Raw genomic sequence first — 15,604 nt, 5'->3', positions numbered from 1 at the left:
GTGAAAGAGCCAATTTTAGAAGCAAATCACATAGCAAAAAGAATGTAGAATGAAAGCAGACATAAAAAAGGACTACTTCAAATGGAAAACAAGCAAAAAGGCAAGAAGGCAAAGGAGGATGATGGCAAAGAGAAAAGCAAAGCAAAGATTAAGAAAATTAATACATGTGGTAGCGATGATAGTAATGTTTTGTGTGTATCCCCTAATGGCAATGCATTTTTTACTGCCATGCCTCAAATTTGGCTTATGGATTTTAGAGCATTATTTCATGTTACTCCACATAGGGAGTGGTTCTCTACTTCTAATGCCGGAAAGAGAGGACGCATTCTTCTTAGAAACAACCATGCATGCAACATTCTTAGCATTTAGGATATGCATTTGTCATTGTCAAATTATTCTTCTTGTCTTGTAGAATGTAAGACATATTCCACACTTGACAAAAAGTTTGATCGATATAGGATAGCTTGATGATTATGATTATGGAGTGATCTTTGGTGATCATATATGGAAGATTTACAAGGGATCCCTTGTTTTCGCCAAATGTCCAAAAACACACTTTCTATCATTTGCATGTTTCTAATATGAAAGATCATGTTGTAGTTGTCACTAAACAACTATCTATTTCTTTAGAGCATCATCATTTGGGGCATATATCAGTCACTTGAATGAAAGCTATGTGTTTTTTAAAACTATTTTCCCTGTATAATTTTTTTTATGTTGGCTTTTGTGAGCATTGTCTTTTTGGAAAGTAAACAAAGGTTACATAGGAGAGGTAGTGGGAGTAGAAGCTCCAAATATCTTGATTTGGTACATAGTGGCTTGTGTGGACCAATGCCTATAGTTTCATTGGGTGGAGCTTTGTATATTGTGACATTTATAGATGATGCAATAAGAAAGATTTTGGCTTATCCTCTTTGCAAAAAGAATGATTAGTGTTGGATGCATTTCAAAAGTTCTTGGCATTTGCAAAGAGTTAGTCAAGCAAGAAGCTTAATTGCTTGAGCACTAATAATGGTGGATAATACATCTCGTATGCCTTTACAAACTTTTGTGCAAGTTGTGGTATCAATAGAGAGTTGATAGCTCCTGAGATGCTCAAAATGCTGTGATTGAGAAGATGAGCAGGACCATTCAAGAAAGGATTTGTAGTATGCTCTCTAATGCTAGTCTCACAAATGGTTTTTGGGTTGAAGTTATAAAGACATTAGTGAATTTAATTAATAGGTCTCCTAGCAACTTACTAGAGGAGTTATGGACTTGCAAGATATCTAGTTCTGTCACTTGCGTATTTTTGGTTTTGAGGCATTTATACTTATACTTAGGGACAAAATAGAGTAAGCTTGATTCTAAGTCTAAGAAATGTATTTTAATGGCTATAGAGAGTCCTATGAAATGGGATATTGCTTATGGGATCATAAATCAAAGAAGGTAGTACATACCCATGATGTCATATTTAATGAGGATAAGTTGCATATGTAGTTTATCAAAACGTTTTTGAGATCTACAGAGTGGTAATTAAGGAGGATGGATAGCCAACATATGAGTTGTATGGCATGTTCCATATGATGCAAGACTTAGATATCTTTGCTAATATTGAGGTGGAAGTGCCACAGGACAATGAAGAGTGTCATGTCTTACAGGATGGATAGGTAGGACAATCAAAGGCTCTTGTTGAGTTGGTTTTATGTAGGTCTATGAGGATTTTTAGATCACCAAATAGATATACTCTATCTTTAGAGTATGTATGGTTATCGATTGTGGTGAGCCTTCTTGTTATGCAAATGATATGACTAGGGATAACTACCATAAGTAGTAAAGGGATATGCAATCAAAGATGGATTCCTTGGAAAAGAATGCTACTTGGGAGTTAAATCCTTTGCCTAAGAGCAAACACATAATGCCATGACAGTGGGCCTACAAGTTGAAGGTATCTCCATCTGATGCATTTCTTAAATGTAAGGAAAGATTGGTGGCCAAAGGATTTAAGTATGAGAAGGGAATTGACTTTGATGAGATATTCTCATTGGTAGTCAAGATGAACACCCTCCATACAATCCTTGCTTTGGTTGCTAGAGAGGATATAGAGTTGGTTCGAATGGATGTAAAGACTACTTTCTTGCATGGGGACTTGCATGATGATATTTACAGCAACAACTTGAGGAGTTTATTATGGAAGGCAAGGAGCAATTGGTGTGTAAGCTATATAATATCTTATATGGTTTGAAATATGCTCTAGGGAATGGAATCATAAGTTCAATGGCTTTATGCAATGTCAGGGGGGTACACAAGGAGTGAGACCACCTATTTTCTATATATAAGGAAGGCTAGGGATGGTAGCCTTATGATCTTGATTCTTTATGCAATCTCAGGGGTATACTAAAACTGAGATTGATTTACTGGCTATACATGAGGAAGGCTAGGAATGGTAACCTTATGATCTTGATTCTTATGTGGATGGCATGCTAATTATTGGAAAGGCAATCATGGATGTGGATCCTTTAACAAAAGGTTACACGAAACCTTTGACATAAAATACTTGAGAAATGATGGCCACATTTTTTGTATGCATGTTATGTGAGATTGAGACAAAAAGATACACTATTTCTCTTAGAAAGAACACATTAGAAAGGTATTGGGTGTCAAGATTATGGGAGAGAAGGAAGGATTCTCACTTGTAGCTTTCTTGCTTGCACAATGGGGAAATACACACAAAGATGGAGGCTGAAAACAGTTTTCCTCTTCTTAGTTGTGTAAGCCAAAAGAACTCTAGTACAGAGAAATAGAAGAACCCTATATATGGGTCTCAAACCAAACTTAACTAACTAAGGTGGCATACTAACTGAGCCACAAACTAGAGTAGATAAGGATAGCTGTCGTCTAGCTATTATTCATGGGCGGTGTACCAACCGCATCTACAGCTAACAAGTCGGTGACAGAAATGCACAACGGTCACCTTGGCGTATCACGAGTGGAGCTCGATAACTCAACACTCCCCCTCGAGCTCAATCCCAATTCCTGCACACCAAGCAGGTCTCTAAACTTGCGCAGCTTCTCTGCGCCCAATGCCTTCGTGAATATGTCAACTACCTGATCCTCTGTGCTGACATAAACTAGATCAATAAGGCCTAGTAAAACCCTCTCCCCCACATAGTGATAATGCACCTCAATATGCTTTGTTCTAGCATGATAGACTAGGTTATTTGCTAAGTGTATACTGCTCATGTTGTCACAATAAATGACAATTGCCCATCTGTAGGCTGATGCATATCATAAAGTAGCTTATGCAACCAAGCTACCTCACATGTAGCCATTGTTGTACCCCTGTACTCAGCCTCTGTGCTCAACAAGGCAACTGTAGGCTGTTTCTTGCTGCTCCAAGTAACTACAGCACTCCCAAAAGAGAACACATATCCACTAGTAAATCGTCTATTAGAAATACTACCAACCCAATCAGCATTAGTGTATCCATGCAACTGTATCTGAACCCCAGTCTCATAAAACATTCCATACTGCAATGTGGACTTCACATACCTGAGTATGCATCTAGCCGCATCCAAACGCGGTTTCCTTGGAGCTTGCATAAACTGACTTGCCAATCCAACAGCATAGCTCAAATCTGGCCTGGTAATAGTCATATAAATCAAACTTCCTACTATGCATCTGTACATAGTAGGGTCTTCCAGGAGATCACCTGTATTTGCGCTCAGCTTCACATTCTGCTCCAAAGGAACTGAAATAGGCTTACAACCTGTCATCCCATATTTGGATAGCATGTCCAATCCATACTGCCTTTGCAAGAGCCGTATCCCACTTGGTGATTTAATCACCTCAATGCCCAAGAAATAACGCAACTCTCCCAAATCCTTCATCTCAAACTTCTGCTTCAATAGTATTTTCACATGAAGGATATCTTCATCACTATCACCTGTGATAATCAAATCATCAACATAAATGACAAGCAGCATAATACCTTTCTCTGTTTTTCTCACATAAAGTGAGAAATCTGCCTTGGAAATCTGAAAGCCAATAGTGACAAGATACTGTCCTATCTTGTCAGACCATGCTCTAGGTGCTTGCTTCAAGCCATACAATGCTTTCTTCAACCTGCAAACAAACTCAGGATGAACAGCATGCACATAACCTGGTGGCTGCTCCATATAGACCTCTTCTTGCAAATCACCATGCAAGAAGGCATTCTTTACATCCATTTGATGTAAAGACTGTTCCTTTGATGCAGCCATAGCAATGACTGCTCTTACGGTTGCCATCCTTGCAACCAGACGGAATGTTTCTTCATAATCAATCCCATATGTTTGTATATACCCCTTGACTACTAATCTTGCCTTGTATCTGTTCACAGAACCATCTGCATTGTGCTTCACCTTATAAACCCACTTACAACCAATTGCATTCTTATCTTTAGGCAAAGGTACCAATTCCCATGTAGCATTTGCTTCCAAGGCATCCATTTCTTCATCCATGGCTTTCTCCCATTTTTCTTTTCCCATGGCTTGCTCAAAAGAAGTGGGTTCTAGTTCCTACATCACTTTGACCATATAGGCATAGTGAATGGCTGTAAATCCATCATATTTCAGCCTATCCACAGGATACCTAGCTCTGGTAGACCTGCGCAAAGTAGGTTCACTCCCAGGTGCTCTCAAAACATCCCTGGTCTTCCTTACTCCAGGTGTAACAATAGAAGGAATACCCAACTCATCATCAATGCTCTGTTCTAAGCCACTGGATTCACCATCCACATAAGAGTGACCTGCATTCACATCAAACATGGGCTGATCTACCTTCTCTTTTCCTTTTCGTGAAACCTGCATACCACTATCTGCATTGCTTTGAGGAGATTCTCCTGATCTCAATCTACTTGTCCATGGCAAAGAATGTGAACCACTGCTAGAGGACACTCCAGGTCCACTTATATTTTGTGACTGCTGCTGTGAATTCTGTGCAGCATTACCATTTTGTGTATCTACATTATCAATCACATTTACTCATTTGTACTAGCTATTCATCTCATCAAAAACAACATCTTGCTCATTGTAAACTTACGAGTAGAAGGGTTATAGCATCTATACCCTTTCTGCTCTGCAGAGAGTAACCAATAAAGATGCACTTCTCAACTTTTGGATCCAACTTGGATCTCAACTCATCTAGCACATGAACGTAGGCAATGCAACCAAAAATTTTCAAATGAGAAATATATGGTTTCCTACCAGTATACCTCTCCTCTGGAGTCATGCCATGTATTGCTGCAGTGGGAGTCCTGTTCATTATGTAGACAGCTGTAGCAACTGCTTCAGCCCAGTAAAAATCTGGCAAGTCTATTTCATTGAGCATGGCACGAGATACCTCTCCAATATACCTATTTTTCCTTTCTGCAATTCCATTTTTTTGTAGGGTATGACTGCATGAATATTGCTGCTTTATGCCATGCTCCTGCAGGGACCTTGCAAACTCATTTGAGAGGTACTCTCCCCCTCCATTTGACCTTAGGCATTTTATTTCCAAGCCTGTTTCTTTTTCAACCATAGCTTTAAGAGTTTTGAAACGCACAAACACTTCACTTTTCTTTTTCATAAAATACACCCAACAAACTTTTCTGCTATAGTCATCAATAAAAGTGACAAAATAATGACAGCCTCCAATAGATGTAGCTTTAGTAGTCTACACATCAGAGTGGATTAATTCCAATGGCTTCTTACTCTCTTGAACATGTCTAGGAAATGGTTTCCTTGCCTGTTTTCCAAACTGACAGACTTCACATACCTTATGCATTTCTGCAACCTTGAATTTTGGCAATCCTGCAACAATATTTTGGGCCTGCATTGATTTAAGTCGCTGTACATTAACATGACCAATGCGTTTATGCCAGATATCAATATCTGCAACTACACTGGTCCCATGTGCAAACATTGCTGCACTCAATTCACACATGTCTACATCCAACGTAAACATTCTGCCCTTCTTCTTTCCTTTTGCTATCAAGCGACCTTTATTTTTCATATCCTCAACAAAGCATCCATGAGAGTTAAATCTGACCTGCAAGCCCTGCTCAACCATTTGACCAACAAAAACTAGGTTCTTGGTGATATTTGGGACATGAAATACATCCGATAGATATTTCTTTTCCCCATCCTGCATAGACAAAGGAATTTTTCCAATCTGCACAATAGGATGTATAGTATCATCACCAGTCTCTACAAATCCTGGTTTTTCCATTTTCCTTGCATCCTGCATCCATTCTGCATGACCTGTCATGTGGTTTGATGCACCTGAGTCAACATACCACACATTGTTGCTTTCTTTTGCACTTGTCACAGAATTGGTCATGTGCTGCACCATAAACAAATGCTCATTTCTGTCATCACCTTGTCTACTAGAAGATGCATAATTTTCTTGTTGCAGTTTTCCATTCATGATGTCATTCTGCTTTTTATAGCAGTCTTTAGCCATATAACTCATTTTACCACAGTAGTAGCATTCAACATTGCTATTTGCATTTTGGCATCTTTGCCATCCACCACGACCTCTTTGGCTCCCCCTGCCTCTAGAGTTACCACGTCCTCCTCCATAGGACTAGTTTTCTTGAGTTTGCTGCATATTCTGATTTCTACCACAGCCTCCAGATCGGCCTCCTCTACCTCTGCCTCTACCTCTTCCAGCATTTGAGTAGAAGACAGCTTCTTTTGAAGTTTTTCCTGAAGAAGATGCACCACCATTTCTCTGCTCCTCAAAAATTAGAAGAGCAATCAACTCCTCAAAATCAGGAAATCTTTCACGGACGGAAATGGATATTCGGAACTGTGCATAATCCTTTCCTAGACCATTCAAGGTCACAGAAACTAAATCATCATCTTCCACTGGCGACCCAATGGAAGCAAGTGCATCTCCAATCTTCTTCACCTTCATGTGGTAGTCATTGATGCTCATACTTTCTCTTTGCACATTGTGCAACTCTTGCTTGAGCTACATTTTCCTAGCTTGCGTATTTGTGCTATACATTTTTGACTGAGTATCCCATGCCTCCTTTGCGTAGTTGCATCCTAAATATGCACAATCATAGAGTCTGAAATACTGATAGATAGCCAGTACATAACTTTTCTGGCTCTCTCATACCATCCTTTAAATGCCTGCATTTGTTGTTGATTGGGAACATCAGGAAGAACTGGTTCTTCTTCATTTCCTGCAACGAATTCCCAATATCCTTTTCCCATAAGGAAATTCGTCATTCTAAACTTCCACGCTTGGAAGTTGTTCTTGTCAAGCTTTTCAGTGACAATCTGTGAAAGAGAATCAGACGCCATTACAGAACATTGCAAAGAATTCTGTCACTGCAAAAAACACAGCTTCAGCCTCACAAGGGCATATCTGCAAAACTGACGAAAGTGGTATTTGACCACACAGTCACTTCCTAGTGACGATTTTGCATCAACAAGCAACAAGAATGATTTTGTAACTCCCAATGTCTCTGTGCATAGGCATACGATGCAATTTCTACAGTAACTTTTCACCAACCTATACAATAATGGTCGCACAGCAAAAAACAGGGCCTTTTTCTAAGTGCGTGCGGAAAACTTCTGCCTCCAAAACAGGCCCCGAAATAGCCTCAAATCAAAAAAACAGGGTAACCAAGGGCTAAAGCCCTTGCCCGCAGCATATACTGCCCTCTTGCTTCACTGCAAAGGGCGTCTCAATCTGAGACAATGCACTCTTGCACTTTCCGATTATGCTACCTCTGCAGAGACTTGCTCCCAAACTCAAAAAATGAAAGGAACACTGGTCCTCTTACTAGAACGCCGCAAACTTGGTTTGCTTTCTTGAGCTCCTTACCACGAACCAGGCTCTGATACCATGTCAAGATTATGGGAGAGAAGGAAGGAGTCTCACTTGTAGCTTTCTTGCTTACACAATGGGGGAATACACACAAAGGTGGAGGCTGAAAACAATTTTCCTCTTCTTAGTTGTGTAAGCCAAAAGAAATCTAGTACAGAGAAATAGAAGAACCCTATATATGGGTCTCAAACCAAACTTAACTAACTAAGGTGGCATACTAACTAAGCCACAAACTAGAGTAGATAAGGATAGCTGTCATCTAGCTATTATTCATGGGCGGTGTACCAACCACATCTACAGCTAACAAGTTGGTGACATAAATACACAACGGCCACCTTGGTGTATCACGATTGGAGCTCGATATCTCAACATTGGGCTAATTCAATGTTTAGACATTGTCTATGCAGTGGGAGTGGTTAGCAAATATATGGCAACCCTAGTAAGAAACATTGGGAGGCAGTAAAGAGTATCATGAAATACTTGAATGGTAATCAATCTTTGTGCATATGCTTCGGAAGGAAGGATGTATTTGTTCTTAGATATATAGATGCTAATTTTGGTAGGGAGTATAGACTCTAGGAGGTTTCCTATAGGTTTGTCTTCACTTTCACATGTGATGTAGTCTCTTGGATCTCTCAATTGCAGCCATGTACAACTTTATCTACCACTAAGATAGAGTCTATCAGAGCTACTAAGGCTTGTAATAAGAAAGTTATATAGCTTACTCATCTAGTGGGACATTTGGACATCGCAAGAGACATACCTACATTACACTATGATAGTTAGAGTGCCATTTAGTTGGCATGGAACCTTATCTTTCATGCAAAGTTAAAGCATAATGAGGTAAAGTATTACTTCATCAATTAGGTTCTTAAGTACGAGTACACTGAGGTTATCAAGATCCATATGGATGATAACCATGCATATCTACCCACAAAATGTTTACCTTCTAAGCACTTTACACACTATAGAGTATTGATGGGCATTAGATAGTATCTTCACTTTCTTTTTATACTTCCATAAAGACACTTTGGCCTTTAAGTGGGAGTTTGTCAGGGTAAAGGCCAATGGCCTATAGCTGGTGGGTGAGCACCCCTTGTATATGTGCACAATGTACAATTATATGTAAGTGAAACTAATGAAGAATAAATATACCATTCATTTTGTACCCATATAACTCTCTTTTGTTCTTCTCTCTCTCAACCCTCTTGTGCTCCATAACTACTACCTCACATTCCAGAATTGCTTCCCTCTCATCTACCCCTAAGAACAAGAAGAAAAATAGTAACAAAAACTATATCTCTATCTTCACCCCAGCACCATGCACTATCTCTACCTTCATTGTGCAAGTTGTAAAATGAGAGAAATTGCATGTGAGAGAGAGATAAAGAGAGGAGGGATTGGGAGATTAGTAAGAGTCCACCATGTGGAAACTTACTAGAACATTCTAATAAAGTACATGATATATTACCTTATTGATGTATTTTTCCAATTGTCATCCATGTCAAAGCTCGATCAAAAGTTCTATCTACTAGTATGTTCAAATTCACACTTGTCTAGACAAAGGAGGAGTATAGGGGTGTTGAGCTAATGTGGCCAACTCTCGTGCTTCCTACAACTAAATGTGTTGACCAAAAATCTTGATTAATATTATCACACTACCCAAAACTAGAAAAGCACCTCTCTAAAAATAGGGAGACTTAAACCAATTGCTTGTGCTCTTTGCTCTACACTTTTTCCAACACACCAAATCGATAGGTGATAGATGTAACATAATATTTTATTTTGCATTAAAAAATGAGAGGGGAGAGAGGTGAAGCAACCAAAATCACACATACATATATAATGGAGACTTGAGCATGTAGAGAAGTACGGCTATTTTTTTTTTCACATAAAGGACTTAGTTTATAACATAATAGAAGACTAATACTAAAGTATTAAAACATGTGTACATGCAATCATTAAGTTTGAACTCATTAAAGGTAGATAAGGTAGCACAATGAATATGCCATAACCAAGACTGAACTACATGGGTGTAGTCTAGCTTTAGTATCACTAGCATATCCTCCTTGTGGACCACCTAACATGTCAATGAGAAAAGTCCTACCATATCACTTAGATATGTAGTAGATGCTAGCTCACATGGAGCTCAACATCTCAATAGTTCCCCTTGATCTTAACATAAGCTCATGAGCTCTAAGTAGAGTCTCAAAGCAACATAGCTTCTTAGCTCCTAAGGCCTTGGTAAAATTGTCTATAGCCTAATCCTTTGTACTAACATAAACCAATTCAATATCACCCACCAAAACCCACTCTCAACTGAAATGGTAATGGATCTCTATGTGCTTGGTTTCTGCATGATGCACTAGGTTCCTAGCCAATTGAATGCTACTAAGGTAATCAAAGTAGATGATAACCTTCTTGTCTACCTATAGCCCCGAATCACCAAGTAGCTTGTATAGCAAAGCTACCTCACATTCTCCAAATGTAGTATCCTTGTACTCTACCTCAGTACTAGAGACAATGCAACTATATGTTGTTTCTTGTTGCTCCAACTAGCAATGGTACTCCCAAAGGAAAACATAAAATCATCTCCAAATGTAGTATCCTTGTACTCTACCTCAGTACTAGAGACAATGCAACTATATGTTGTTTCTTGTTGCTCCAAACTAACAATGGTACTCCCAAAGGAAAACATAAAATCATTGGTAGACCTCTTGTCTAAAATACTACTAGCCCAATCGACATCTATGTAACCTTGCATGTCCAATGGTACACCTACAATATACAATGCATAATCAAGTGTGAATCTGATAGAGCACAATGTGTGTTGTGTTGCATCCATATATGGCTTTTGTGGAAGCTACATAAACTGACTCTCCAAACCCACTCTTGTATAATTTGGGTCGGGCCTAGTGATCATCAAATAGATAAGGCTACCTATAATCTTTTGTGCACAATGACTTCCTCAACTAAGTTATCCTGATGTGCACCAAGCTTAACATTGATATCCAAAGGTACATAATTTGACTTGCAATTAGCCATCCCTTAGTGCTTGCTTCAACTTAATTCAGATAACTCTCATCCACATAACAAGGTGGCTACTTTGCATAAACTTCTTCTTGTAATTCTCCACATAAGAAGGCATCTTTAACATCCATCTAATGCACAATCTAAACTTTTGCTGCAATCATTGTTATGAAACCCTCAAATTAGCCATTTTAGCCATTTAAACAAAAATTTTCTCATGATTAATGCCACGAGTTTGCACATTCCCTTTGGCAAAACTAGCCTTGCCTTTGTATAGTGATCAATGGATTTGTTTGACTTATGCTTCACCTTGTAAACCCATTTGTAGCCAATAATTTTCTTGCCTTTTGGTAAAGGCACCAAATCCCATGTGTCATTTGCCTTAAGTGCAACCATTTCTTCATCCATAGAATGATCTTAATACTCATTAACCAATGTGTCCTCAAAACTAGTGGATTTTACATCCTACACAACCTTAGCCATACATGCATAGTGATAAGTTACATAACTATCATATGTAAATCATTGCATTGGATTTTCGCTCTGGTTGACTTGCGTGGACCTAGATTGCTACTAGGTATCTTAGCATTCTCTTATGTCTTTGTCACCTCAAATTGTCTAATAACTTGAATCAAACTCTTCATCGAAGCTATGCTCAAAGCCATCAGAATCCACATCAACACGAGAGAAACATGATGCCATATCAATAATAATAGGTAAGTCTCCAAACCTTGTCCTTGCTTTTTCTTGATATTTGTGATGTACTTGGTGGAGTGACAATCTACTACTCTAAGGTCTATCCTTTTGGAGTAATGAGATCAATTTAAAGTCTGCCACACCCCCCCTGTAAGGGCTTTGTAGCTATACCATGGTGTTATCACCGGAAACACCTATATAGGGAGTAGTAGTGACTTTGAGACCTACTTGGTTTCCACTTTACGTGTGATTTCCTATACCCATTGGTGAACCCTCTTATGTGCAGCATCACGAGGTTGTAGTCCTGGGAAGTGCCTATGTTGTACCATTTCTTTGATTGAACAATACAAGAGTATACCTTGCCCTCACATATTGTGTTACCTTTCTGTGCCGTGTTGAGTGAGTAACGAGTGTAGGTGCATCACACTTGGTATTAGAGCAACTAAGTGTGTCATATGGTCCCACAGGATCAAACACATCATGGTGGAGACCCCTAGGCCCAACCATGGGGATCAAATGTTTCAAATGCAAGGGACCACACTATCAAAATAGATGCCCCATGGAAGACACAGTCTCATCAAGCGGGTTGAGGGTGAACGCCACTAGTGTGTATGTAGGAGAGGAACCACAACCCTCGTGCATCCAAGAAATCCCAAGCGGAAGTAATGAAAGCATGGACCACCCAAGAGTGGGGACAATTAGTGTGCAACCCCAATGCATGGCGGCTCGGGTAGCAGCAGTCCACCACCTATACATCAAAGGTAGAGTGAGCGAAGGGAATTAGACTATTATGGTGGACATAGGGGCTACTCACAACTTTATCACCCTGGAGTGCACAACCAAACATGGATTGAAATTGTCTAAGGCCCTGAAAGGATTAATAGTAACATTCGCACAAGGAGAGGCCAAAAGAAGTGAAGTAGGTCTTTGCAATACAAGTAGAAGCTGGGAAATGGAAAGCAAAGCTCAACTTCTTAGTAATCCCCATGGATGATTTTGAAGTTATCCTAGGCTTGGAATTCTATGATAAATATGTCATTGCAATGTTTGGAAAGGGAGTTAATGAGATGATGCTAGATATGCAAGGAGAAGGAGTTAGAGTACCCTGTGAAAGAATGCAATTGCTAGGCAGGGGACCAATCAAAGTGCAAATGAAGGAGAACAAGCATGGAGCTTCTTGCCAAACAGTGAAGTCAAGCCCAAACCAACCCAGAGTGCCAACCCAAGCAACAGTGTCAAGTGGACCTTATTAGGCCACGCATCATGACATGCAGTGTCAAGCAAGTGGAGAAATCAGTTAAGCAAGGAGACATGGTCTACCTATGTATGATTTGACCCATTGAGAAAGAGATCACCAAGAAGCCCAAACCCCAAACTAGTAGCACAGAAGTGGCAGAAATACTTGAGGAATTCAAAGATGTAATGGCAGCAGAGCTACCCAATGGCCTATCACACCCAAAAGGGATGTGGATCACAAAATCGAACTCATTCTAGGATCGGCCCCACCGGCCAGAGCTCCTTATCCCATGAATCACACAGAACTCGTGGAATTGAAGAAGCAACTGCATGAATTAGTAGAACAAGGTTTCACCCGCCACCCTAGCAAATCCCCCTTTGGTGCCCTAGTGTTGTTTATTAAGAAGAAGGATGGGGGGCTTAGACTATGTGTAGATTATAGAGCCCTTAATAAAATCACCATTTAAAAAAAATCCCATGCCCCTAGTGGAGGACCTCTTAGATAGGCTACACGGAGCTAAGTACTTTAGCTGCATAGACCTTAGGTCAAGCTACCACCATATTCGCATTGCAGAAGAAGATATCCCCAAAACAGCTTTTCGCACCCGATATAGTAGTTTTGAATGGCTAGTCTTAGGATTCGGACTAAGTAATGGGCCAGACACATTTTGTGGCCTCATGGATGGAGTCTTTAGACCAGAGATAGATGTATTCGTCATTATCTACATTGATGATCTACTAGTCTATAACAAAACCCTAGAAGAACACAAGCAACACTTACGCTTAGTCTTTGAGAAGCTATGGAAACATAAGCTATATGCCAAACTAGAAAAATGTGAGTTTACATTAAAAGAGTTAGAATTCCTAGGCTTCATTATAGGAGCAAACGGTATCAAAGTAGACCCCAAGAAAGTAGAAGCTGTCCAAAAATGGTCTATTGAAGACTGTAAGGGAAACACGAGAGTTCCTCAGCTTCACAGTATTTTGTAGAAGGTTCATCAAGGACTACAGTCTCATCACCGCACCCATATCCCACCTCACCAAAGAAGATGAACTTTTACATGGGGTAGTGAGCAACATGATGCTTTTGAACAGATGAAGAAATGCATGAGTCAAAAAACCTCTGTCTTGAAAGTCCCTAACTTCACCAAACCCTTTGAGATCTCCATAGATGCATTCGACTATGGCATTGGGGGTGTACTGGTGCAAGAAGGCCACCCCATAGCTTATGAATCCAAGAAGTTCACAGATGCTAAAACCAAGTGGAGCACACATGAGAAGGAAATGCTCGCAATCATCCGCTACCTCAGAAAATGGAACCATTATGTTAAAGACAAATACACAATAGTCTTCACCGACAACATTTTCCTCAAATACTTCCAATCCCAACCCAAGCTATCAGCCAAACAAGCTCGCTGGCTAGACTTCCTAGCCGAATTTGACTTGGAGATAAAATACAAGCCAGGCTCCACCAACAAGATAGCAGATGCCTTGAGCCGTAAAGCTGACTTGAAAGCCATTAGTGTGGTCAGTAGCAACTTCATGGAGTTAGTGAAGGAAGCCTTGGAACATGACCAAGACATGCACAAAATTATACAAGATGTGGAACTTGACAAGACACCGCATGGAATGTACACCCTCGAGGAGGGAATCCTATTTATAGGAAAGAGATTGTATATCCCCAACAATGTGGAGCTGAAGAAACTCATCTTACATGAAATACATGATGGAAAACTAGGATGACACAAAGGATAGAGCAAAAAACTAGAGGCCCTTAATTAGGAAGCAATTATTTTGGCCCAACATGAAAGAAGAAGTCATTGACTACATCAAGACATGTCCTACTTGCCAACTTGTAAAGGCACCATGCTCTAAGCTAGCAGGCTTACTTTAACCTATACTAGTACCTAGCCGTCCATGGGATGTAATTAGTATGGATTTCATTGTGGAGCTCCCCGAATCCCATGGATACACCATCATTTTTGTAGTGGTAGACTATTTCTCCAAGTAAGCCCACTTCATCCCTGCTAAACCACCGTTGAATGCCAAAGAGATAGCCCACCTCTTCTTTACACATGCATTCAAGCTACATGGTCTACCCTTAGCTATAGTGTTAGATAGAGATGGAAGATTCATGAGTGACATGTGGAAGGAACTCTTCAAGACCTTGGAAGCACAATTGTAATTCTCATCGTCCTTCCACCTTGAAATAGATGGGCAAATAGAAAGAGTCAACCAAGGCATTGAAGATTATCTCACGAGTTATGATTGGGTGGACCAAAAGGATTGGGCCTTGTATCTTGATGTGCTGGAATTCCACTACAACAGCTCTATCCACTCCGCCACAAGTTACACACCCTTTGAATTAGCCATAAGAAAAGAAGTCATCACACCCCTTGGCTTAACATCTGGAGCGGCCAAAGCTGAGGATTAAGATGCAAAGGAATTCTTGACGAAATGGAGAGACCGAAATGCGACAGCCAAGCAAAGCCTAGAACAAAGCAAAATCACTATGCCAGAGCAAGCCAACAAAAAGAGAAAGGCCGTACTTTTCACTAAAGGCGACATGGTCCTAGTTAGCTCTAAGAATTTGTCACTCCCAAAGAATATGAGCCCCAAGTTCAATCATTGCTACTATGGACCCTATCGCATCACTCAAGTGCTAGAAAGTCACCTACAAACTCGACTTGCCAAAGAGTATCTGTGTTCATAATGCTTTTCATGCTCGTCTTTTGTGCAGTTTCTCCCCCACAACCAATTGGGGGTGGCACATACCAATGCTCCATTCCAATGACCC

Source organism: Lygodium microphyllum, chromosome 11 (genome assembly GCF_053477565.2).
Source record: "Lygodium microphyllum isolate KBCC chromosome 11, Lygodium_microphyllum_v1.1.10, whole genome shotgun sequence".
NCBI classification, from domain to species: domain Eukaryota; kingdom Viridiplantae; phylum Streptophyta; class Polypodiopsida; order Schizaeales; family Lygodiaceae; genus Lygodium; species Lygodium microphyllum.
Note: the sequence above shows the minus strand (reverse complement) of the source record.